Source organism: Pinus tabuliformis, chromosome 5_2 (genome assembly GCF_031772625.1).
Source record: "Pinus tabuliformis cultivar Carrire ecotype Pingquan chromosome 5_2, CPIR1, whole genome shotgun sequence".
In the NCBI taxonomy this organism is placed as follows: Eukaryota; Viridiplantae; Streptophyta; class Pinopsida; order Pinales; family Pinaceae; genus Pinus; species Pinus tabuliformis.
In genome coordinates this window covers 855074753-855100695 of record NC_142306.1, presented here as the reverse complement: position 1 = coordinate 855100695, position 25943 = coordinate 855074753, and the positions used below count along the sequence as shown (strand labels likewise).

The 25943-nt window shown below is 35.4% G+C and overlaps 1 pseudogene; it reads left to right on the top strand.

Annotated features, from left to right (window-relative positions):
- Positions 1-736: 736 nt before the first annotated feature.
- LOC149162001 (uncharacterized) lies at positions 737-6601 on the top strand (annotated as a pseudogene).
- Positions 6602-25943: the final 19342 nt, after the last annotated feature.

Here is a 25943-nt window from a genome sequence, read left to right as displayed (position 1 = left end):
GACTTCCTGTCCCTAGGTTTCTAAGGATTATATCTTTGAAACAAATACATCCCAACCCACCATTTTTTAACAACATAGAAGACTCCTAACTCAAGGGTTACCCTGCATGGTGTCACATAGTTTGTTTATGATCTTTTTTTTTGAATTTCAAATAATTCTTTTTCATCTAAACAAAATAGAATAAAGGTCATGTTCTAAAGTTTAAATTTTTTCCTATTTGCTTCTTTTGGGAACCCAAATTCATTTGAAGTCAACCATTCTCTTATGAGAATTCTATGTCAAAGCATAGAAATTGATCCTCACAAATATCTCAGGAATCCAATATTTTGTTTGTCATGTACGTTTTGCAGATATTTGAAACAAATACATCCCAACCCATCGTTGTTTAAGAAGCTAAGCATAGTATTATTCCTAACAAATTTTCAGCAAAACCCTTTACAACATAGTAAGTTTTCATACTTGGATACACGTCGTTCAAAAATATATGCTTCCAAACTTTGAGAACCCTGTTGATATTTAATTACAACATTTTAATAGTAAAAGCAGGGTCTGATAATTCAGTGCAAGGAAAGAAAATCCAATTGGTAGAAATAATCCATCTGATATTGCTATGTTCCTTGATTTTGAGCTAAAATAAAATGATTTTGAACTGAGTTTCATAAGATATTAGCATTTTTTCATTTAGATTTTTTTATTTTATTCAAAATTGTTTCTTTGAAGCTCTTCTAGTCCCATTATGAGCTACATTAAGGCTCTGAAGGTGTTGGAACCCGAGTCTAGCCTCAACTGTTGCAAATATGCAAAGTTGTTGTCCAGCTCTGGTGCTTTTGGATCACTGACATGGGACTTGGAAGGCGAGCTCCATATGAGCTCTCCATAGAATTTAAAACCAAACCATAAGGTTCCAGCTATTGTTGATTAGATGGGAAGTGAGAATTCATCTATATCGAAAAAAATGAGGTTATGAGGCCCGGAGGAGGGGAAAAGAGGGTTCTAGTTGGAATCTCGTGGTGACAAATTCACAATATTCATTGGACACTATGGATGAGGCCATGTATATAGCTAGAGGGTATGGAATTCGTGGTGGGAATCAGGAAATCTCCAATTTTGTTTTATTTCTAATTATACAAATGTTTACTATCAAAAAATACTGGAGGCAAATCCAAGCAACTCACTTATGCTCAGAAACTATGCAAAGTTCTTGCATGAGGTATGGATTAGTCCATTCAAACATATTTTATTGTTATTTGGTGAATGTTATAGGCTTATACTTGGAGATTCTTCTTGACGTGATGTTTTAGGTTTAGGAATTGTGTAGTTAGGTAATGGATACATTAATAATGTTCTCCTTACTCTTAAAATTTCTACCAATATACTCTCTATTTATTAGATATGTCCCTCTTTCTCCCACTTGAACTCACACAAGTTGGTGCAATTACCATTTGTTTGGTATGTTGTGGAGTTTGAGTTTTACTATCCAACTTTCAGCCTTGGAAACTATTGGTCTCTCAAGAAATTGTTCTAGTCCCGGAGTGCATGCACATGAGGCTTTTGAGTTTGGTACTTTAAGGTTTATTTCAGGTGATAGTGTGGGTGTTGAGTTCTTCCCAATTCTTGATTGAGTTCAATATGCGATCTTCTCTTGTCACTTCCATGGTTGTGGCCATTTTAATTTTCGTTTTAAGTTTTATCTACTGGATCAGTGAGGGAAATTGAGAAGCTAGAAATGTTAATACAAAATTTTTAATTTTAAAAATGATAATAATAAAAAATTGAAATACAAAATTAATGAATTTTATATCATTTTATTTTGTATAAATAATTAATGCAATTAAAGGAATTAAATTAAAATTAAAAAAAATGATATTGTGTTGAGACAATAGTGACACTGATTAGAATAATTAAAGATTGGCCTTATTGGAAGCATATTGGAAAACCATTTCTGCACACGGAGATAAAGAAGGTGGAATGAATGAAATATTTATATTTTTTTTGGAGGAAGAAGTTCATATTTTTAATTTTACATATACTATAATTTTTCTCTTTCATATATCTATAATATTTATTTATTTTTTATTTATATTATATTTTTGAGAATTTAAAATTTATAATTTCATAAAAATAAAAATTATAATTAACTTTTTTTTAATATAAAATTTAAATCATTTATAACTTTATTGGGGACAATGAGATTCAATTTAATTGGTAGTATGGCCAACATATAAATAGCAATATGACCAACATAAAAGAGTGAGTAGGTGTCCTCATGCTTGCCTCAAAGACTGCAATTTCTATTAAAAAATTTAATCGTAGGTGCAAAAATTTCTGGATACACCTAGAATAAAATAGAACTTATTGATCTCTTCTGCTACTATGCTAAATTCTCTTAAACAAAGAAAAGACATGAATAGATATCAAGCAATGCAAAATAAATGGTAGGTCCATTGTATGTCCATAAATACTTATGTTATTTGAAGAAATAACATAAATACTTATGTTATTTGAAGAAATAACATAAATACTTATGTTATTTGAAGAAATAACATAAATACTTATGTTATTTGAAGAAATTTGTGCTCTTCTCTTCAAAAGGGTGACAAGATGTATAATTTTAGATAACCATGTATTTGTGTATCTATAGGAATTATATAAAAGCTTAATATCAAATGTATAAATATTGCATTACATTGATATGGAAACCCTACGCACTTCACAGTTTAGGGTTTGGGCTGAGATGTAAAAACTTGTCAGATCACTAAATAGGACTTCACACCAACATTCAGAAGACTTAAGGGCCAATGCTAAAGTCTTTCATCATAGTAGATAAGTCGATGAGAATTTCTTGTCTGAGCAAAGGCATTATTAGGGCCTTGGACCCTATGGTGTGTGATGGAGGCTTGTAATACTCTTAGTAGATATAGAGTGCTATCACGAAAACAAATATTCCTTGCTCTTTAATAACAATTTGTTTGATAAATATGGCATCTTCAAATTCATTTCTGGTTTAAGATCATGTTTAGTGGTCTTAGAAAAATATTTTAAAAAGATGTATATGGGATGGAGGATGAAATAAGATTTTTCAATACATTAAGCATTGACACCTTCAGATTTTATACTTTGTTAAAAACATGAAAATCATCTCAAGGACTAAGTTTCCATGTAACACTTATGTTAAAATATTAAACATTTTATTATAAAATTCTTTTAATTTCACTAGAAAATTACAAAGATAAAAAACTTCTTTTATTAAATTAATTTTCCACTATAAAAAATTATCTTTATGTTTAATGTTCATATTAATTAATGTGTATCTATTTTATAAAAATTAACAAATAATAATATTGAAAATTACAATGTCAATATGCAATTTTTTCTTTTCCCTACCATTTACCCTTTAAACCAAAATCAAATTATTGTTATATTTCTTGAATGTGCATGTTTTCTTTTCCCTTGCACATAAATATTCTATTAAAAAAAAGGCTTAAAATATCTAAAGTCTCTAATGCTATATCCAAGAGTTAAGGCTGCAAACCTTTTATGAAGTGAATGTAAAGAGGGATATGAATACGTGAGACTTAAGATTAGGTACCTTTCTTCATATGATCTAAATGCAAAGAGGGAATTGAATCATCTATAATTTTCCATTTTGACAATTCGAAAAAGAGGAATTGATAAAGAGATATATTGATCAAAAAGTGAGGTAACATGCTCCTCCTAAAGCTTAAAAAAACTCATATTCCTTTACTCATATCAAAAAAATATGTAACATGCAATGTAATGAAACCCTCCTAGATACCTTGTTAATATTTAATATTGTAAGTAATAAAACCCTCCTAAATCCCTTAAATAAATTGTGAATAATATTTTATATATGATAATTTGATAAATCACACTCATGGAGTATTTTGTAAGTCATATCCCCCACAACATGAGAGATTTTGATTAAGACCTTAGTATACTAAAGAAGCCTTGGTACTTGAGGATGTAATTACGTAACATGACTAACAGATTTTTCCAATTATCCTTTGGGAAAAGAAATCAGTGCCATGAAGTGCTACCCACGGTCCTTGGACTACATTAGAATTCTCTAAAAAGGCATGACAAATTCAATTAAAAAAGCCTTTAAACTATGTTGTCCAATTTGTAAAGATTTATTAAGAATTACTTTATAGTTTCCACTGTTTTTGAAATGATTGGAAATTTTATATGCCATAAATCAACTTGATTCTTTAACCAATTCCCTTTGATCATAGGTTTGACATTCCAAAGTATATAAAAGATTTATTATGCATTTTAGGGAGGTATAATTAATTAGTAGCTACATAATGCATTAGGCTTAATTGCCAGTTTTCTTCAGCATAAAACAAAATATCTACGGTTTTTGGTTCAATTCCTAATTAATATTATACTTGACCAAGTATAAAAACTTATTAATATTATAAAGTTATTTGAGCGATTCTACCACTAACTTGTATTCACCTTTAAAAAAATATAATGAATATGGAAAAAAATATTTCTTTACTCTTATAATTATGTTAAGCACTCCTGATTTAACTTTCTATTCTCTGGATTTTTCACTTACCTAACACACCGGAGTTGTCCTATGCAAAATGTCATTGTCTGACACAAGCACTACAATGCTACCACTGCCCGCCCAGCAGTCGTTGCCACATCTATCGTACCTAGCTCTAGATAATCCCTGCAGCAACAGACGTGCTCGTGGCTACCCCTTGCTGCCATTGCTACCCACTAGCAGCGCCATCGACTGTGGCATGTTTTTTCTCCACTGCCACTATTGCACAACGCTGTGATATATACATTATTCATTCCATACACATTGTGGACTATCTGCTCAATGAGTCAAGAGAAGAAAATAAGTGATGATAGAGAAAGGAAGCGTCAGGCAAGTGAGAAATCCAGAAAGAGAACGAGAATAAAAAGCAAAATCAAGAAGTGTTTGAAATTTAGTTTCTAGAACATTGATATGACCACTTAACCCTCTTAAATAAATTATTATTTTTACTTCAATCGATGCTTTGTAGTATTTTATATGAAGATTTATCAGTCCTCATTTTATATCAGTGTGCTTTTTGGTGATTAGAAATCTCTTACACACAATTTCTTAAATAAATTTCAGAAGTGTGAAAATCTATACTCACTAATCTTCCCACTTCCAAATGATAGTGATGGCATTGCGTTAAACCCTATTCACTTTCCTTGAGATTTATTGGGCGTTAAAAAATTGCATACTAAATCTTCCAAAAGGTTAAAAGAATGAGGAAGGTTAAACCATGTTCAACTCCCATGTAAGGCCAAACCCGTATAACTAAAAAATAGAGAAGCTTAAACCCAAATTCAAGAACCATAGAAGGCCAAATCCATATAACTGAAAAATCGAGAAAGAGAATGGGAATAAAAATCCATATCGGGAAGTGTTCGAAATTTAGTTTCGAGAATATTGATATGCCCAATCCCTTTTAGAAATTAATGCGCAAAAGCACGGATGATTGCATACGAATTTTGCAGCCGAATCTTTCTTTCATCTTATATAGTTTCGCCATGCTCACCTTCTTATTGTTTCCATCGACATGGTAAAAGTTGTAGAAATTCCCTGTGTATTTTACATGAGTGTTCAAGAGGCCAAGAACTCTGTCCCTCCATTTCCACGCTTGTTGTCATTATCAAAGAAAAAACAAAACTGGAGCACAGATTGTTAGTGAAAGCTGACCAATCCAAAATCATGATTTGGGAGATTCTGGGAAATTAGATATCATTTCAGAGAGAGAAGTGCATTTCTGGGATCTCTCTCTTTCGATACGAAGACAAGAAAACATAACTGTTAAAATGAGTTTCCAAGGAGTTAAATTTTTATTTGTTTTGTTAATTATGTTTAACTATTAAGCTGAAACTATTATTATTATTAACTATTCATTGATTATTAATTTGATGGTGGACTATTGTTCAATAGTCTAACATTAAATTTGAAGGTGCTAAGTGACTAGGCCAGCTGGCAATTCGGTGTATAGCCCTTAATTAATGTATGTCTCGTGATTGATTAACAATATGTGTTTGGTAGGATTGCATAATTATTTGGTTTATGATTAATCACTAATCACACACTTAATTAACCAATATTTTCTGACGGTGGGTGGAACATTTATGGTAACACTTTAATGATGTAGCCAAGCTGTACTTACCTCGATCCTCGTTTCTCGCTTGTTGAACTTGGCAAAACCCTCGGCATTTCGCATTCAGTGATTTTGGTTTTTCGCTCTTCATGGTGAATATAGTGAGGATTTTGGTCTATAAGTAGTTTTGTCTTCTTTCTCGCTACGCACCGGCTACGGGCTCCGCTACTTGTTGGGTGGCTCTATTGTCTGTCTTGGTGATTGGTTTACTCGGCTCCTTGACACAGAATGATGGTTCTGTTCACTTGCACGAGTATATGGTTACGATTCTTATGTGGTTGTTTGACTTATCTTTACTCCACGGTTATTGTTTGTTTTGAGGTCGTTCTGCTGGTTAAACTTAATGGTATTGTGCATGCATTCAGGTTGCAAATGCGGTGGCTTCCTTCTGTTCACAACGTCTCTTCAGGTAATCTATTCGTCCATGATTTATTTTAATCCCTCTATTTTTCTGTCTCTAACAAAACTCATTCCTTGGTCTCAGTTGGTCACCAAGGTTTGTGGCTCAATGACCTGCGCTTTGTGTGCGTTCTGAACCCTCCAGGTAAAGAAAAAGAAACTCTCTACGTGTGTAGTTATTTGTTGCTTTTCCCTTTCACTATTGATAGCTGATCTAACAATCCTGCCTTGGTTCAACTTGCAGGTTGGGGGTTTGCTAGTGGGCGAGCTTGGTATGAATGCCTCAGCTCTTACCTAGTAGGCTTTGCCACTGTCTTCAATTCGTGTGTAGGACTAGGGTCTGTAGATTGTTTGTGAGTCCAACTTTTCAACACTTGTCCATCTATGTCCTATTGCCATTGTTATGCGACCTGGGCTCATTCGATACAGTCCTTCCTTTTTATTTCGTTCCTTTGTAATTGTGAAACTGTATTTAAGGGAGGCCGACCCTAAACCCTTGTCTATGGTTTATTGGTTCATTTGGATTGTTAACAGTTTGTAGGCTTATATTTGGACTTTGTTATGTATGTACAGACATTTTTTTTATAAATGAAAGAATTACAGTGGAATTCATTTGCTTTAGTTACCTCTGTCCTGATGTGGTCACGCGGCATTTGTTCTCTCGTTTAGGTTTGAAATTCTTCGAACCGTGCCTGGTTATCTTGGTTATAGACTCTATCTCTTGTTTGCAAGCCTTCATGTTGTGAGTTCTCGTGCGATTTCCTTGTCTGCTTTCAATTATTTAAAAGAGGAAAACGAAAGAAATATGCATGCACTATGTTCATTTACTATGGGTATTTCAACAACTAGAAAGCATAGATAGACATATGATTGTTACAGATGGATGGATTCGAAAATGAAATAAAATTATTCTCTGTCTTTTATTACTGTGTGTGTATGTTAAACCTTAAGAATAATTTACAATTTCCCATTTGTACTTTTTGTCCACAGTTATCTAAATTGTGCATAGTTACTTTTTTAGTTTCTATTTTATTAGTTACACAACTGTTTATGCATTTGGTTCTGCTTGCACTACAAGATTTTACATTTGACATATTTGTCTTCTTTTTTTCGAAAATGAAAGAAACAATTATAAAACTATTGTTTATTAAGACAAACAAAACATTGATCCTAACTAACTAGACTGTTCCTTAACCGATACTGACATTAAAAAAACAAAGTCTTACATTCTACTTTGACTAGTTGAACATAAAGAAAGCAATCACTCATAAAAATTTCCACCTTGGCAGAGACCAACACCTGGTCATGGTGCCCTTAGCTGGATGCTCCTGCATCAGGCTCCCGGGGTAAAAAGAAATCATGACTCTAGTCCATGAGCTTCTTGACTGAATAACGTGCATGCTCTATCTGCCTGGCATCAAGCCACGAACTGCCCTTGATAGGACGATTCTTCCACTTGACCAAATATTGCAGATACTCCTCCTGCTGAGTTCGTTTGGCCACCTGAGTGTCGAGGATTCTCTCGATCTCAGGAGGCTGAATGTAAGGCATTTGTCTCATCCAAGTTTCACTTCCATCTTGGGTGTCTCATGTAAGCTATGTGGTACTGTCTTCCTCTGAACCAGCAGTGTATGGAAACAGATCTACGACATTAAAGATGGGTGAAATACCTATTCCTGGTGGCAGTTGTATTTCGTAGGCATTTGCTGAAAATTTTTGGAGGACTTTGTAGGGACCTATCTTCTTGTACTTCAGCTTGTTGTATGCACCTCTAGGGAAGCATTCCTTGCGCAAATGCACGAGGACTTCATCCCCCACATTAAAATGCACTTCTCTCCGTTTCAAATCTGCTTGTTGCTTATATTTTTTTTTTGCTGTCCTGCAATTTAATTTTCACCTACTCGTGCAAATCTTTCATCGCGTTAGTGAAGTCTTCCCCATCGGCACTATGTCTTTCCTGCTATCCCAAATCTTGCAACTCGTGCAGTCCGCAAGGATGCATGCCATACAAGATCTGAAAAGGAATGCAACCCATGCTGCGATTGAGCGAGTCGTTATAAGAGAACTCTGCCTGGGCAAGTACTCGATCCCACATCCGCGAATTTTCACCAATCAAGCTTCGTAGTAGGTTCCCCAGACTTCTGTTTACCGCCTTTGTTTTCCCATTGGTCTGCGGGTGATAAGCAGAGCTGTAATTCAATTGCATGTCCATCTTCTTCCACAGGGTGCGCCAAAAGTTCCCTGTAAACTTCACGTCCCTGTCAGAAAGAATAGACTTAGGCAAACCATGTAGCCTAACAATCTCTGTAAAGAACAAATGGGCCATGTGAGTGGCATCGCTAGTTTTTTTGCAAGGGATGAAATGCGCCATCTTCGAAAACCGGTCCACTACTACCATCACCGAGTCATAACCCCGCTGTATCCTTGGTAGACCCAAGACGAAGTCCAAGCTGACTGAGCCCCATGGTCGACTTGGAATGGCCAATGGCGTATAAAGTCTCGTATTTTGACTGTGTCCTTTTGTTAGCTGACACACTTTACATCTGTTCACAAATCTCTGCACATCCCTTCACATTCTTGGCCAATAATAAAAATGACTGAGCTGATCTAATATCTTGTCTATGCCGAGATGTCTGGCTAGACCTCCACTATGTTCCTCCCGAATGATGTTCTCCCTCATCGAGCAGTCAAGAATGCATAGCTGCCCTCCCCTAAACAATAGCTTCTCCTACAAATTATAGGCCAACCATGGACTATTGTCTCAACCAAAGGATTCTGACATGCTTCGTAAGTGTCCTTAAAATCTGCGTCAGTCTGATACAAATATTTCAAGTGCTCAAAACCCAGCACTTGTATAGTACTCTCCTGCAAGAGTAGGGCTCTTCTGCTCAACACATTCACCACTTTGTTGGCAGACCTACTAATGTGTTTCAACAAAAAGGTGAAACTCTGCAAATATTCAACCCACTTAGCATGTTTGTGATTCAGCTTGTGTTGTTGCATCACATACTGTAGTGCAGAATTATCTGAGAACAAAACAAATTCATTCCCCAGCAAATAGTGTCTCCAATGCTTCAGCACTTGGACGTCAACATAGAATCCCTTGTCAGAATGAATACTTCTGCCTGATTTCATTCAACTTCTCGCTAAAAAATGTAACAAGTTTATCCTCCTGGCTAAGTACAGCTCTAATAGTCGTACCACTTGCATCACAACGAACTTGAAAAATCTTTTTAAAATCTGGCAATCTCAGGATCGGTCTCTCTGTGATCTTCTTCTTTAGTAGCTGAAAACTCCTCTCTACTGCCTCAGTCCAACGAAAAGGCTGACTTGCCTTTTTGATAATGTCCAACATATGTGCGTAGATTTCACTGAAATTTCTTATAAATTTTCAGTAAAAACTCGCCAACCCATCAAAACTACATACCTCAAACAAGCTTTTCGAGGATGGCCAATTGACTATCACTGTAATCTTCTCTAGATCCATCTTTAACTCGTTTTCTTCTATTACGAAGCCTAAATAAACTAATTCTTTTTGCAGAAAAGTACACTTTTTCAGATTTATCAGCAGCTTATTCTGCTGCAATTTTTCCAGCACTTTTCGAACATGTCGAAAGTGTTCCTCCCTCATCTTGCTCAAGATTAATATGTCGTCTAGGTACACTATCACAAACTTCCTGATGTATTCTTTCAACATTTCATTCATTAACCGCATAAAGGTACTGGGTGCATTTCTAAGTCCGAATGGCATTACCAGTCACTCATACAGTCCCTCGTTAGTATTGAAGGCTGTCTTCCACTCATCCCCCTCTCGAATTCAAATCTGATGATACCTGCTCTTTAAATCAATCTTATAAAAATATGTTGCCCCACTCAAGAAATCCATCATGTCGTCCATCCATGGTAGTGGAAATTTGTACCGGATGGTGCTCTTGTTGATGGCCCTCGAGTCTATGCACATCTGCCATTCTCCTCCTTTCTTGGGAGTGAGAATTGTTCGAACTGCACAAGGGCTCAAACTCTCCCTTATCAACCCTTTTTGTAGCAATTCCTGCACCTGTTTTCTAATCTCCTCATTGTCTTTGGGGCTCATCTGATATTCTGCCTTATTCGACAAACTTGCTCCGGGTATAAAGTTAATATGATGACTTATGCTTCTTTTAGGGGGCAATTTATCTGGTAAGTCATCCAGCACTATGTCACTAAACTCCTGCAACATCTGCTGGATTTCTGTGGGAAAATCTGACACCTCTGTGTGTAGTATCACCATCTTTCCTCTTCTAACAACAGCATAGCTCACCTCACTATCTTCAACTTGTTTCAAAACTTCTTTCCGCTCATTAACAACACTCTCGTCTCACTCTTTCCAGATGTCTCTTCCTCTTTGATGGGCACAAGCGTATGCTTGATCCCATCTTTGACAAACTTATAGCAGTTTGTCTTCCCGTCATGTACCACCTTCCTATCATACTGTCATGGCCTGCCTAGCAGTATGTGACATACATCCATCGACATTATGTCACAAATTACTTTATCCTTATATTTTCCGATATGAAACTCCACTTCGCATTGCTCATCTACCAGCAACTGATGGCCTTTTTGCAGCCATGATACCTTGTAAGGAGTGGGGTGTTTCAATCGCTTCAACCCCAATTTTTCCACCATCTTCGTGGCTACCGGGTTATCTGTACTCCCACTGTCGATAATCAGCTTACAACACTTACCCTGTGACTTACAAAATGTACGAAACAAAGCTTTCCACTGAGTTTGTTCAGCTGATTCTTTGGCTGGTTTCAACAACACCTTGTTCAAAACTAAGGCTTCCCTTGTTTCTGGCACATTTTCTGCTTCTTGGGGAGGTGCCTCTGCTTCTTCTGGTTGGGCAACATACGCACTCCTCTGTCCAGCTTGTTCTACCTCAAGACACTCAAACGATCTGTGTCCCCACTTATGACACCTATAACATTGATAACCAGCTCCTATGCCTCGGCCATTTCCCCTGCCTCGCTGATATGGCATACCACCTCTCGTGCTATCACCTTTTTTTGCTATTCCGGAAGCTTTAGAACTGCTGCCTTCTTCATTACTGCGAGAAATTCGCCCTCTGCCATAAGTCTATCCTCTTCCTCTACTGGTTCCCCATCCTCTCCTAGAATTTTGTTTTCTGGCGATCTTCTTCTCTGCTTTCATAGCACTCTAATATGCTTCTTCAATGTTTTTCGGGGAAAGAATGCTGACTTCATCTAATATTTCTAACCTTAAACCACTTACATACCTGGCTGTTTTCTCTGCGGTTTCCTCTGTATAGCTAGCCCTTAAATTTACTCTGTAAAATTCCTCAGTGTACTCCCTTATTGTCATCCCTTTTTGCTTCAGATTTTGCACTTGCCAGTGTAGTGCAATTTGGTAATCCTTAGGCAAAAATATGCCCTTCAACTTGGCCACCATCCTTGACCATTTTTTGATTGGAAACTTGTTCAACCTCCTCCTCTCTGTTTGGACACTGTCCCACCATAGGGTTGTGTGTCCCTTCAACTTTGTCGCAGCGAACTTGACTCTACAGTCTTCACTGACCTCTTCACACTCAAACTACTTATCTAGCTCGCTGATCCAGTCCAATAGAACCTTTGTGGACAAGTTGCCATCATAATTTGGGAGTTCTAGTTTGAGCTTGCTGCTCGCCAATAGGACCGACCTCAACAATCTCATCTCTAGCACTTCTTCATCTGATCCATCTGTTGTCACTACAGCTTCTTCTTCGCTATCATCTCCTACCTCTGGATCCCTTCTTCTCCCTGCTTCAACTGCCTCCAAATGGGCAGTAAGGATCCTGATCTCCTCTCTCAATCCTTCCTCTGCTATCTTCCGAGCACCTCTTCCATGACCTTGTCTTCCTACCTCCATTTCTCAAGCCAATTCTAAATCCTGCTTCGATACCACTATGATGGGACGAGCCCACACTTCAGTGTGCAACCCTTATTTAATGTATGTCTGATGATTGATTAACAATATGTGTTTGGTAGGATTGTAGAATTATTTGGTTTATGATTAATCACTAATCACACACTTAATTAACTAATATTTTCTGACGGTGGCTGGAACATTTATGGTAACACTTTAATGAGGTAGCCGAGCTGTACTTACCTCGATCCTCATTTCCTCCTTGTTGAACTTGGCAAAACCCTGGGAATTTCGCATTCAGTCATTTTGGTTTTTCGCTCTGCATGGTGAATACAGTGAGGGTTTTGGTCTGTAAGTAGTTTTGTCTTCTTTCTGGCTGCGGTTGCTTGGAAACGAGCCACAGGCTCTGTCTGCGCCAGCTATGGGCTCTGCTACTTGTTGGGTGGCTCTGTTGTCTATCTTGGTGACTGGTTTACTCAGCTCCTTGACACAGAATGATGGTTCTGTTCGCTTGCATGAGTATATGGTTACGATTCTTATGCGGTTGTTTGACTTATCTTTACTCCATGGTTATTGTTTGTTCTGAGGTCGTTCTATTGGTTAAACTTAATGGTATTGTGCATGCATTCATGTTGCAAACGCAGTGGCTTCCTTCTGTTCACAATGTCTCTTCAGGTAATCTAGTCGTCCATGATTTATTTTAATCCCTCTATTTTTCTGCCTCTAACAAAACTCATGCCTTGGTCTCAGTTGGTCACCAAGGTTTGTGGCTCAATGACCTACACTCTGTCTATGCTGCGAAGCCTTCAGGTAAAGAAAAAGAAACTCTCTGTGTGTGTAGTTATTTGTTGCTTTTCCCTTTCATTATTGACAACTGGGCTAACAATCCTGCCTTGGTTCAACTTGTAGGTTGGGGGTTTGCTAGTGGGCAAGATTGGTATGAATGCCTCGGTTCTTACCCAGTAGGGTCTGCCACTGTCTTCGATTCGTGTGTAGGACTAGGGTTTGTAGATTGTTTGTGAGTCCGAGTTTTCAACACTTGTCCGTCTATGTCCCGTTGCCATCGTTATGCGACTTGGGCTGATTCGATACAATCCTTCCTTTTTATTTCGTTCCTTTGTAATTGTGAAACTATATTTAAGGGAGGCCGACCCTAAACCCTCATCTAGGGTTTATTGGTTCATCTGGCTTTTTAACAGTTTGTAGGCTTATACTTGGACTCTGTTATGTATGTACAGACATTTCATTTTTATAAATGAAAGAATTACAGTGGAATTCATTTGCTTTAGTTACCTCTGTCCTGATGTGGTCACGCGGCGTTTGTTCTCTCATTTTGGTTTGAAATTCTTTGAACCGTGCCTAGTTATCTCAGTTATAGACTCTATCTCTTGTTTGCAAGCCTGCGTACTGTGATTTCTCATGCGATTTCCTTGTCTACTTTCAATTATTTAAAAGAGGAAAACGAAAGAAATATGCATGCACTGTGTTCGTTTACTATGGGTATTTAGAAAACTAGAAAGCGTAGATAGACATATCAATGATTGTTATAGATGGATGGATTCATAAATGAAATAAAATTATTCTCTGTCTTTTATTACTGTGTGCGTATGTTGAACCTTCAGAATAATTTACAATTGCCCATTTGTACTTTTTGTCCACAGTTATCTGAATTGTGCATAGTTACTTTTTCAGTTTCTATTCGATTAGTTACACAATTGTTTATGCATTCGGTTCTGCTTGCATTGCAAGATTTTACATTCGACATATTTATCTTTTTTTTTTCGAAAATGAAAGAAACAGTTATAAAACTATTGTTTATTAGGACAAACAAAACAGTGATCGTAACTGACTAGATTGTTCCTTAACTGGTACTGACATTAAAAAAAACAAAGTCCTACATTCTACTTTGACTGATTTAACATAAAGGAAACAATCACTGATAAAACTTTCCACCTTGGCGATACCAACACCCAGTCATGGTGCCCTTAGTTGGATGCTCCTGCATCACTAAGTGGTGCAAAGTGGAACCTAAGGGAGTCTTTCTCAGAGGGGGTGCCTTAGAGAATAATTAGATATTATAAGGTTGATAAATATGTAAATAGCACAACCATATAGTTTAAATAGGTCATAAATATTGATAGACATCAATATATTATAAGCATAAAAAAATTTACATCTCACATTGCCAAAATTAAAAAATTATAAATATTAACTAAATTATAACTTTATTTTAAATTATAATTTTATTACTATTAATCATAAAAAAATAGTAAATGAGTTAAACATATTTACATCTAAAAAAACATATAAGTAGATTCTTAACCATGGAGATTCACCCCCACTATACCATGGATATTCTTAACTTGTAAATAGGCTTTGTTACAATACCATGAACTAATACCATGGCTTACCAATACTACATTCCTAAAAAATCATAACTCGTTTCATATGGCACTTGCTCAAATGACATTTTTATTAAATTAATCAATTTAATTAAAAAGGTAGAAAGAACATAACTACATTTGAGATAACTCTCAACCTTTGATTTGTGAATATTACTAAAAAGATTATATAATATTCCATGGTGGTCAAATCCCTACTATCTTCCTAATAATTATTGATAGTTAAATTAAAATTATGGAAGCCTCATTTGATAATAGACATGCCCATCAACATGACTATGTTTTTATGCGATTTTTCTAATGGGAGTTCAAAGATTTGGGTCGAGAAAATTCATGAAAGTATCACTTTTTGAATCAAAATACAGGGACAAAATGATCTTGCAATGGATCAATGAATATCATAGAATAATCCAAACAATATACATCAATTGTGTATGGTTAGATTGTGACAATATGAGTTTGCAACAATTTTCCTATAAAATTGGACCAAAAGATGTTGTGTAAATTTATGGAGTTAAACTATGTATATTTTTCAAAGATAGTTAGAACACATTTATTTTTTGAGTTAAGTATTATTAAAAAGTTGATATTTTGGTTGGAAACTTTTGAGTCAAAGTATACAAATTATGGTATAAATAGACAATATTTCCTAGTGTATCATCCTCATGAAGGTTACCCATGAACATATAAACTAGTTGTATTCTTGAGTTACTTATTTATTGTTGGATTAAACACTACATAATAGTGATAAGTGATGAGCCCTAGTGGTGTAGATTAGTTGGTGATAAAGCATATTATTAATTAATTCCTTGCGGCATCATTGGTTCAAACCTCATCTAGCTCTTGTGTTGTGCTTGGGGGGTGTGCATTGCACTTAGGGGTTATAGTGTTAGCAATTAGAATTGACCTTGTGTAAGAATGATCTCAACCTAGTTGTCAATTTCTCTAGGCATACACAAAATAATAGTAATAATAATAATAATAATATCCATGGGGTATTGGATAGACGGTGATTGGGTGCTCTGTTAAGTCAATCCTTGATGTGAAGTCACCAGTTCAATTCCCTGCCCCGATCACAGTGATATATTAGACATGATGAAGATGTAGTCCTTCCAAGATTTCAAAATGATGATAATAATAATAATAAGTGGTGCTAATTTGGCTCTTGGAATGTCCTTACTCAAAACTTACACAACTATTCAATTGTTTGTCACACGGGGGCTTCACTCAATGAACCTTTGACATATCATGTGAATTATTGGCATACTAAATGATACCCTTAATTTGACTACGTATTGGAAAATACCTCTAAAAGGCACATGATTTAACCCCCTACCAATACAAACACAATACACCTTCGCATTAAAAAAAACCCTACTTTCACTCGATATTATAGGTATCCATTGTTTCATTAATAGCTTTTATACCCCTTTATATTGTTTCATTAACTTTGAGCTCCATTTTTTATACCTTCCAATATAAAAAGACCTTTACACCCTATTATATGCTCAATATATTATGTCATTTTTTCTTCAATATATATCCCCCAATATGAATGCATGTGGTATGGTATTTACCCCCCAATGAAACCCCCATGGTTTGTCACTCCATTTTAATATGTTACCCATACATACAAAGTGAAATATTCTTAAAATAAATTGCTATCATATTTCCATACATAAAAGGGAAATTACTTGAATGCTTCTCAAGTTTCTGGTACAAGGCATTGTCCTTAGCCTTGGATTCCTGTAATCTTCCTTTAGGTCATAGGGCATAGTTAGCCTTCCCCAATCATGTTTATGGCCTCAAGATCCATCCCTAGTGCTCAAAGTGTCTCAAAGACTCATAACATCACTTATATTTTCATCTAAAGGCTAAGGGTACCATAACAGGTCATGTGTTGTGGATCAAGGTGTCATTGTTTTTCATCAATGCTTCGAAGATTCCTTTAGGTTCTAAGGCTTAAGTTTCCTCCCTTGACAATTTCCAAGGTCCTCAAATCCATACCTAGTGCTCCAAACTAATTCATAGCATTGATATCCACAATCAGAGGAAAGGATAGTCTCAAGAGTTCCTACATGGTTGTTTATGATGTTGTTTTTCACCATCAATACCCAAAAAATCCTTTAGGGCCAAAGAATTGAGTTTGCTAACCAAAAATTTCCCAAAGCTTGGAAGAAATACTTATTTACTCAAAAAAATTAATGGAACAAATATCACTACTCAAAGGACTAGAGCACCCATAAGATATCTTGTGTGGTAGTTTGAAGTTTTTTTTTTTTTTTTTTATCCTTGGATGCTTATAAGCTTCCTTTAGGGCCTAAGATCAAATATTCCTACCTTAATCATTTGTATGGATCCAGGACCCATACCCAATACTTAAAACATCATATTTTCATGGATATCCATATTTAGAGGCAAAGGATTCAATGGGAGATCATATCTAATGTTTTGGGGTGTCATTCTTGGCCTTTTAATCATGTAACTTTTATTCTACAACACCTAGGTTTTATCTCTTGACCATGTCAAGGGATACAACATTAATATATAAGCATAGGATTTATAGCCGACATGTTTTAGAAACATGGATTTTTTTTGAAAAACACAATTGTCCTCTATTTTCAATGCAATTTCAAATCTTCTCAACTATTAATAGCAATTCCAATTAAGTAAAGAGTTCTCTATTCAATAAAGACACTCCAAATGTGTTTTCAAGTTTCATTTATCCTCTATCTTTGTAACACAATTTTAAAAAACAAAAAAAAATCTCCAATGAAAATTTCCAATTAAAGTGCAGTGATGCCCTTGAAATGTGCTTACTCAGCACTCTATTGAAATGTGCTTACTCAGCACTCTAAGATATTATTTGGATGATTTTCATTCCATTAACACATATTTCACATACATACAAATGACATGTATACTTATGTTTGAAATTAAATTTCATCCCTAATAGCTAGTTAATGAAAACTATGATATGCTAGATGAAACACTCGTTTTCAAAAACCTAGAAAAAGAATTAAACTCTATTGGAGTGAACTACTTTAAATTAGTGCTTTGTTTCATTAACGGGTAAATATATTTATGGATATGGGATACATTACTCTTTTCAAAAGTGTACTTAATATAATCATTCCTACTTCCACCATAATAAATTTGCATATTTTATGACCGTCAAAAAATACATGATAAAAATACCTAAATACAATATCAATAATTACACAGTCCTCTTGGACATTACCTTCTTACCATAACAAATACCAAAATAGAAGATCAAGAGTTACACACTCCTCTTGGACATTACCTTCTTTCCATAATAAATACAACATGTATTCTTATTTAAAATGTGAATGGATATACATGAATGAGGAAAAAACTAAGCTTTGAGACACCCCGTATGTGTACCTCTTCTCGAATAATATTAGCAATAACCTCAATGAAAGTTGTACATTTACAACTCTTACAATATTTTGTTATTCAAATGATGATGTTGTGAGATGTTTTCTACATTTTTTCATCTCATCCGGCACAAGATAAAGTATATTTTCATGTTAGAATTAGTGACTATACTACGAGGGGAGGTAAATCGATATAATAGAATATTTTAACAATTATTAATAATATGCAACATTTTAAATCCATTGATAACAAATAATTAGATAAGTAACACATATGGACATTATATGTATGTGGAAACCCATGAAGAGAGAAAATCACAAAAAATATGTCAGAATATTGATATAGGATCCAAACTATTATTACATCAATTTTATTGCACTAACCCCTTGAACTTTAGAAGTACGAACCTAAGGGACACTCATATCCCCTAATGTGCAAGAACCAACCTGCTCTGCCTAGCATATTCCTCTTTCATCAATTTTCAAACTGAGACCCACAAGATTTCCAACTCAAATCTTACTAATCTAAACTGCCCAATCTTTGATTCAACTTAATATTTCACTTCTGGCACTCTCTTTAGCTCCCATGTCATCTAGATATAAAATTGTAACTCAAATATACTCTAAACACCAATGCTTCACGTTCTAATTCAATCACATCTACAGATTTGGTCTCTGTTATGCTTTTCTTTTTCTGGCCCTAGATTTTATGGCAACTTGTAGATGTGTTTTGGCCTGCTTTGCTTCACTTTTGTACACATCATATCATCATTCATTTTCACGTTTTGTGTTCTATAGTTAGGTATACTCCAGTCTCAACGTTTGACCGTCCTACTCGGGCACTACACTTTACATTTCTCCTTTTGGCCCAGATCTAATCACAACATTCAAATTTGTATTTCTTTCTCTAATATGCCACAAATTCATACCTTGAACTATCTCTATGTTAACCTCCTGAAAATCCTAATTCCTCCATGCCCGAGACTAGCATCACTCATTTTTTACACTTCATTATATTTTTTGTGTAGCAATGCAACTTCATCACATTCTATTTGCTAAAATTTATTTTTTGTTGGTTTATAATGGTTATATGCCTTAGCTTCTCATCATGGCCACACACCTTATATTGGTCACTTCTTCTTTTATATGCTTAAACCTATAATTACCATGGGAACCAATACATGGTTTTTACCCATGGAATTCTTGCTTGACAAAATCACATAGTATTATTGACCAAACCAACGTGTCTCAAAATGTTTATACAAAAATTGTTGTACCTATAATATTTTTGAGTTAGACCCATTTAGGATTTTTTAATTTTTTTACCATTAACAAATTTGGTTCCCTAAAAACACCAAATTCATGACCTCTAAATTTGGTTTTAATCGCAGTCATGGCCCTTGATCTTTAACCACCATGGATCGTATGACCTTGGGCAAGGACCAAGAACTTTGACCTAAAAGGTCTTATCTCGTAGCCTGTGCAATGTGACATGGTCATGTTATATAGATTTTCCTTGTGAAATTTTGGTTCTAGTCCTTAATTGTTTGTAGTATATCCATGGCTCTGAGGATCTGAGCTAAAATTAAGTATCTAACTATGTTATGCACCAAATGGGAAAATAAACAAATAACACCATTATGATAAATCATAAATTTGGTACATTTGGCAACCAAATAATTCTCCCCTTCACACTTGATTATGCCATCGAATGGCTAGATGTTAGATCACATTTTAAACCTCACTAAGTATAGGATATAGAAGATTCGATATCTGGGATATTTTTAAGTAATCAAACAACATGTAGGGCTCGACCCTTGAATGAAAAGATGAAATTTTCTCCTATGGACTCTAAAAATATGAAAAATGTTGAAATAATTTAACATGATGAAGCCTTCAGAAATATCCCTTTGGTGAAAATCTTAAAGCCTTCCACATCATTTTCCAAGTCACTACCATATCATATTTATTCCACCTATCATGCCATACCACTACCACATCATCTTTCTTCCACCTATCACTACTACATCAATGCCATGCCACTCTTTTCCACCTTTCTTGCCACATCACGAGCAAGTGTGACTTGAAAAACATCCACTTGGCCACCAAAAAAGGCCAAATCCATCTACCACATGTCATGACCATACGTTACACATTACTTTGTCTCATTCATGGAAATTGATGTTGTACCCATATCCTTTGTCATTTTAAGCATATTTTTCATTAATCCCTAAATAATATGGAATAAAAACTATTCTCTAGAAGATCAGAATCTTGTGAAAATACCTTAAAAGAGCTTAATTCAAGAGAATGTCACATGAAAAGAATTAAAAACATGTGATATATCTTGTCACAATTTACATAATTGTTAAGGTGCATCAGTGTCACAGTTTTCTAGTTCACAAGGTGTGAAATTGTTTTAATGAAGGTAAAAATTAAAAGTATGATAAGCTTCTAGAATATAAGCCTCGTGGATGGAATTTCCTCTGAGAGGTGTGGATTTGAATCACATCCCTACCATACTGGATCTCAACCTCCATCCCTTATCCTACTCCTATCATTTCCCAAGCCTACAAGTACAACCTTCTCCCATTGATATGTCTAGATAGAAAATTTCAAGAAAGCTCTTGGCTTGGTGAAACTCTGTTGAAATACCAACCTTTTGATCACAAGACTTTTGGAGGAAAGAAATTGGAATGAAAGATATCTAGAAGGGGACCTACAATAGCAAGACTTATGTTGTAACCACTTCTTTCATGATTAATACAATTATACATTTGTTTCCCATTAATATTGTCTACACGATGATTTTTATTACATATATACTTGATCATATGTATATGTATTTTTCAAATAATATTTGTATATATGTGATTTGATCTATTTTTTGTTTGTGTTATCTACATGTCTCTTCTTCATGAAGATTGAAGACAAATATAGAAGCTAAATATTACAAGAAACTAGCAAGGACAAATGTCAATTAACAAGGTACAAATCACTAATATCATTTTTTCTCATCTATGATTTGATCCTTATAGACATAGGGAAAGTTTTCTATAAATGTTTGTTTTGTTTTAGATATGGGTGCTAGATCTAGGGAGATAACGCTTTTTGTAAGAGGGATTTGTCTGCCAAAAAAATTGGTGACCATATTGGGGAACGATCTTTAAATGTATTCTTCATATTCATTTTGATTAATTGATTCCTTGTTTTCTTGACTCTTTGTGCTTTGTGAGTCATTGGCGAGCCATATCTAACTCTTAAACCATACATCCATTCAGATTTCAATTTTTTTTTTAATTTTTATTGGTTTTATTCTTGTTCCACCATTTTGTGGAGAAAAAAGTTACATTTTTTCATTGTGCTAGATTTGAAACTGTGAAAAAACCTATATGTTTCACTATTTTACACTGCAACCTATGACACTAACTAGAAAATTAAATTTTTTGTTGGGTCTTTCCAAAATTAATCTTTTATCCATTTTTTATATGGTGTTTGAGGTTGTTTATTGTTTGTTTATAGTTTAAACTTTTCAAATAGATTCTTTTTTGTGTTTTCTTTCACCTCTTTGTTTGATCCAAGGATGTTTTTGCTTATAGATGTATATAAAAGAATTAAATGTAAAATTGCAGCTTAACACAAAAAAGGTGCACATAAGAAAAGAAGAAGTAAACACATAAAAGGCACAAAAAGAAGACACCAAGGCTTGATAACGGAGTTCGTCCAATTCAGACTATGTCTCCGGGCCCAGCTCAACGATGGGGAGGCCTTTCTTATTAAATGGCATGAAATAACAGAATTACACTCATCAAAACTATCCACAAGAGGCTTATACCTCCAATCTGCAAGATGGTTATGAAATGAATGCTTGAGGTGGAGAGGTACGCAACACCAAATCTTCCTGTAGCAATAAAAGGGGTTGGAGTATGTAAACTGTCTAAAATAGATCAATATGTGCTCTCGGCCTCCTGCAAAACAACGCGCTACCACCAAAATTGCCTCTTCCCGTGCTCTTCCATTGATCGTGTTTTATAATGGATTCTTTGGACAAAATCCCATCCAAATCGAGGCTTGTCTGGCTCATCACAGAGGCTGGTAGAGTGGAATGATCGGCGGGTGCAACCACCTCTCAAAATGGTCTTTTTATCGTTGAGTTGATAAGACCTCAAAACCCCAAAAACATTGAAAATCTGGTCCAAAACCATATACCGGGACCTAAAAAATCATTAAATCGGGTTTATTTTCCATATCGGGTCCGCGTTGAGGTCGCAATCGGCATATTGGGGGTGTCGTTGTCCTGGTTATCAGGAATGACTGACCGGCGATCATCGATCGCCGATATCGGCGTCATCTGATCACATTGGCATCCCACACATATATCGCCCCAGGTGTCTGATAATGGTTCTACCGATCTGATTAATCACGAGTCGCAACCTGCCATCGTCGATATACAAGGCCTCTGAACCATTTTCCCGCCAATCCATCGATCTGATTTAATTGGAGATCAACGATCAGGGTTTCCTTAGTGCCTTTCCTAATTCTGCCCTTATGCAACCTCCGATTGTGATTTGGCCTTAAAGGCTTTAAGACCCATTTTCAAGGAAATTCCTCATTTTCTTAAGGATCGAAGAATCCTTCTTTTAGCAATAACTCCATCATCTGAACTCAGATTGATGTGTTGTTTGCGTCGTTGGAATCAAGAAGATGAGATCTCTACTCTGGTCTTGAGTTGACTTCATTCTGCTCATTTTGATTTCTGATTTTTTTTCCATGCCAATGTATTTGAAGATCCACCTGGATCATTGTTTGATATGGGTTGGAAGTGTTATTTGAATTTGTGTTGATTTTTTGATTGCATGTTTTGTTTGCATATTTTTGCATCATGATTTTCAGCAGCATCATTGTATTCTTTCATATTGCTTGAAAGAAAGGAAGAAAAAATCACAATTGAATTTTAAGTGCATTTTTAAAGAAAAAAAGGAAAATAATGCATTCTAGTTGATAGTAAGAGTATTTTTTGGCTTGTGATTTTAAGCAAAGAAAGTTGCATTAAAAAAAAAATCTCCCTCGCGGTCACACTAGGGTGGGGGGGGTGGCATCTAGGAATCATGTGTTCTACAGTTTCATTGATTTACATTCAAAGAGTAGTTCATGTTTCTTGCATTGAATGTTACACTTGTTTCTTTGCTTAAAACCTCTTACTCCTTACTGTAACTAGAATTCATTAAAATAAAATCACATTTCATTGTGTTGCACTCGAGATTTTGAGTCATGTAAAAGTATCTTTTGCGTCCACTCCATATGGCTATTGTGTAAAAAAAAACCATAAAATTAATTCTTAATAAAACAGATTCGACACTTTTGCATTTTTTTGGTAGCACACCTACATTAGCTTAAGTGTAGGTACTTAGAATAGGTGGTGAGTTTAAACTCTCCAAGGCTACAAAAAATACATTAGAATATTGAGTTAGGTAGTGAAAATCCATTTATTCCATCACATTATCTAGGAATCACCTCTCACAAAGGATTTAAGCATGAGGTCACATTTGGACCAAACACTTAATCTCCCTTGCTTTGTTGGTCTTGGTGGTATTGATTTGCATGTATTAAAAACAATGTTGTAGAACACTTGGGGATCACTTGAGAGGACTACCCTCACTTTGAGTAACCTCGACTCTAGGGGGATTTAATGTTTATTTCTTTTCCCTTGCAATTATGTCTGACTATTGACTATCCCCCTAAGCTAGGTTGTTGTAGGTGGTAACCTTGATAGCTTTTACTTTAGGGCTCCTACACAAGGCGACAGTGAAGGGGATGTCCTCATTGTACCTAGGATAGATGTTGGTAAAACTCACTTGGGCCTTCCTCGAGGTTTCTCCACTATATGTGAGGGTACTTGCAAGAGGGTTGGACTGTTAAATAGGTCACCAGAATGAATATTCCACCCACTCTCTCTTTAGCCACTTTTCATATTGATCTCGTGATGTTGGATTGCATCACCAACTAGTGTGGTCAATATGGGAATGTTTGTATATTTTCTTTCTTAGATTTTATAGTGCATGCTATTTTTTTTCCTATTTATCAAACCTTAGGTTGAGTTTAATGGAAAACATTTTAGAGTTTTTGAATCAAGGAACACTATTTAATGGGGATCTTCGCCTTTTTCTTTATATTTGGTCCTCCATATATGGATACATTGTCCCTTCTAAAATTCATGATAGGTTTACAAGTATGGTTGTTTTCAAATTAATCTCTCCCAAACACCCATGTTTCTCCTCAACCACGTTCTCCATCTCAACAACATCAATCTCATGTTGACCCTTTGCCTTATTTTCCCATTGTTCCTTCTCCCATTTCTTCTTCCTCGCCTAGTGAAAGTCTTGATACTATAACCAAGAAGCTAGGAAGAAGAAAAGGAAGAATAAGAAGAATCAAAATATGCAAAGGGAAAGCCACCAACCATTACTATGAGTGTTGATAATGTTGAGGATTATTCCAACGTACATCGTAAGCCCAAATTCTCTTGCAAGCTTGGTAAGGGTGACCACTTTCTTAACTATTTCCATGGTATTCACGTACTCTTAAAACTGTGGTCTAAGGATTCTCATCAGCTAGTTGTTGTTCCATTAACTAATGATTATAAGGTTCTAGGGAAAAATGGTAAAGTTAGGTTTCCCTATAGGTTATGAAAAGGGAGTCATTGAAGTCACCTTTGATCTCATATGGATTGTTATCCTCCACAATGTCCCAGGTTGAGAGGCAATCAACTGTGGTAACCACAGACCAAGATTTTTGTTTGGTAGCTAGCCCTACCAAACTAAAGAGGACTCTCTCTATGAAATCAAAACAAAAGAACTAACTGGAATGTAAAATGATTTTATGCTAGATAGCTAGGCTCAGGTAGGTTTTTGAAAATTTAGGGTTTTGGTGTTGGATAAGGGAGAAAAGCCAGGTAGCTAGGTCAGAGGATCAAAGGGTTACAACAACAAAAATATAAAGGAGCAAGGTAGAAATGCTTTTATGATGGGTCTTAGGGTTTTTTGGTGTAGTATAGTGTTCAGAAGAAGCTAAAGGTCTTAATGAGCATGAAACATGAATTCATTAAGCAAGAATCAAAGTAACACATAATGATTTTTCCATCAAAGCAGATCTTTATACAAAGAATTGTGTTTATAAGTTGTAAGGAAAATAATTGAAGAATTGATAAATGGAAAGAGAAGATGAATATCTTTCATATAAAGTTATAACAAAGAAAAAACAACATCACAAACTTACTGCACCTGAATTCGTAGATAATACCTACAAATTGTATCCTTTGATTTCTAAAAAATATCCAAGTACAAGCTACAATAGTTCTCTTCTCTGATGTCCAACCATTCAAATGACTTAGAAAATGATACATATAGACTAAAACATCATTTACCTACTCTCAAGGGTTGAATCCATGACTTTTGGAGCTGTTCCTCAAATGTCTTAACCAAAACCCTAATGACTAGGGAGGTTAAAACAAACTCTCCATATAGTAAAACTAATTCATTTGACCAAAACAAAAGATTTACTAGCATGTATCTACCTCATTTGACTTTCATCTAGCAAGATTACATCTCAGTTAAATGATTACATGCTCAATTACATATTTACATACGTAAGAAGTC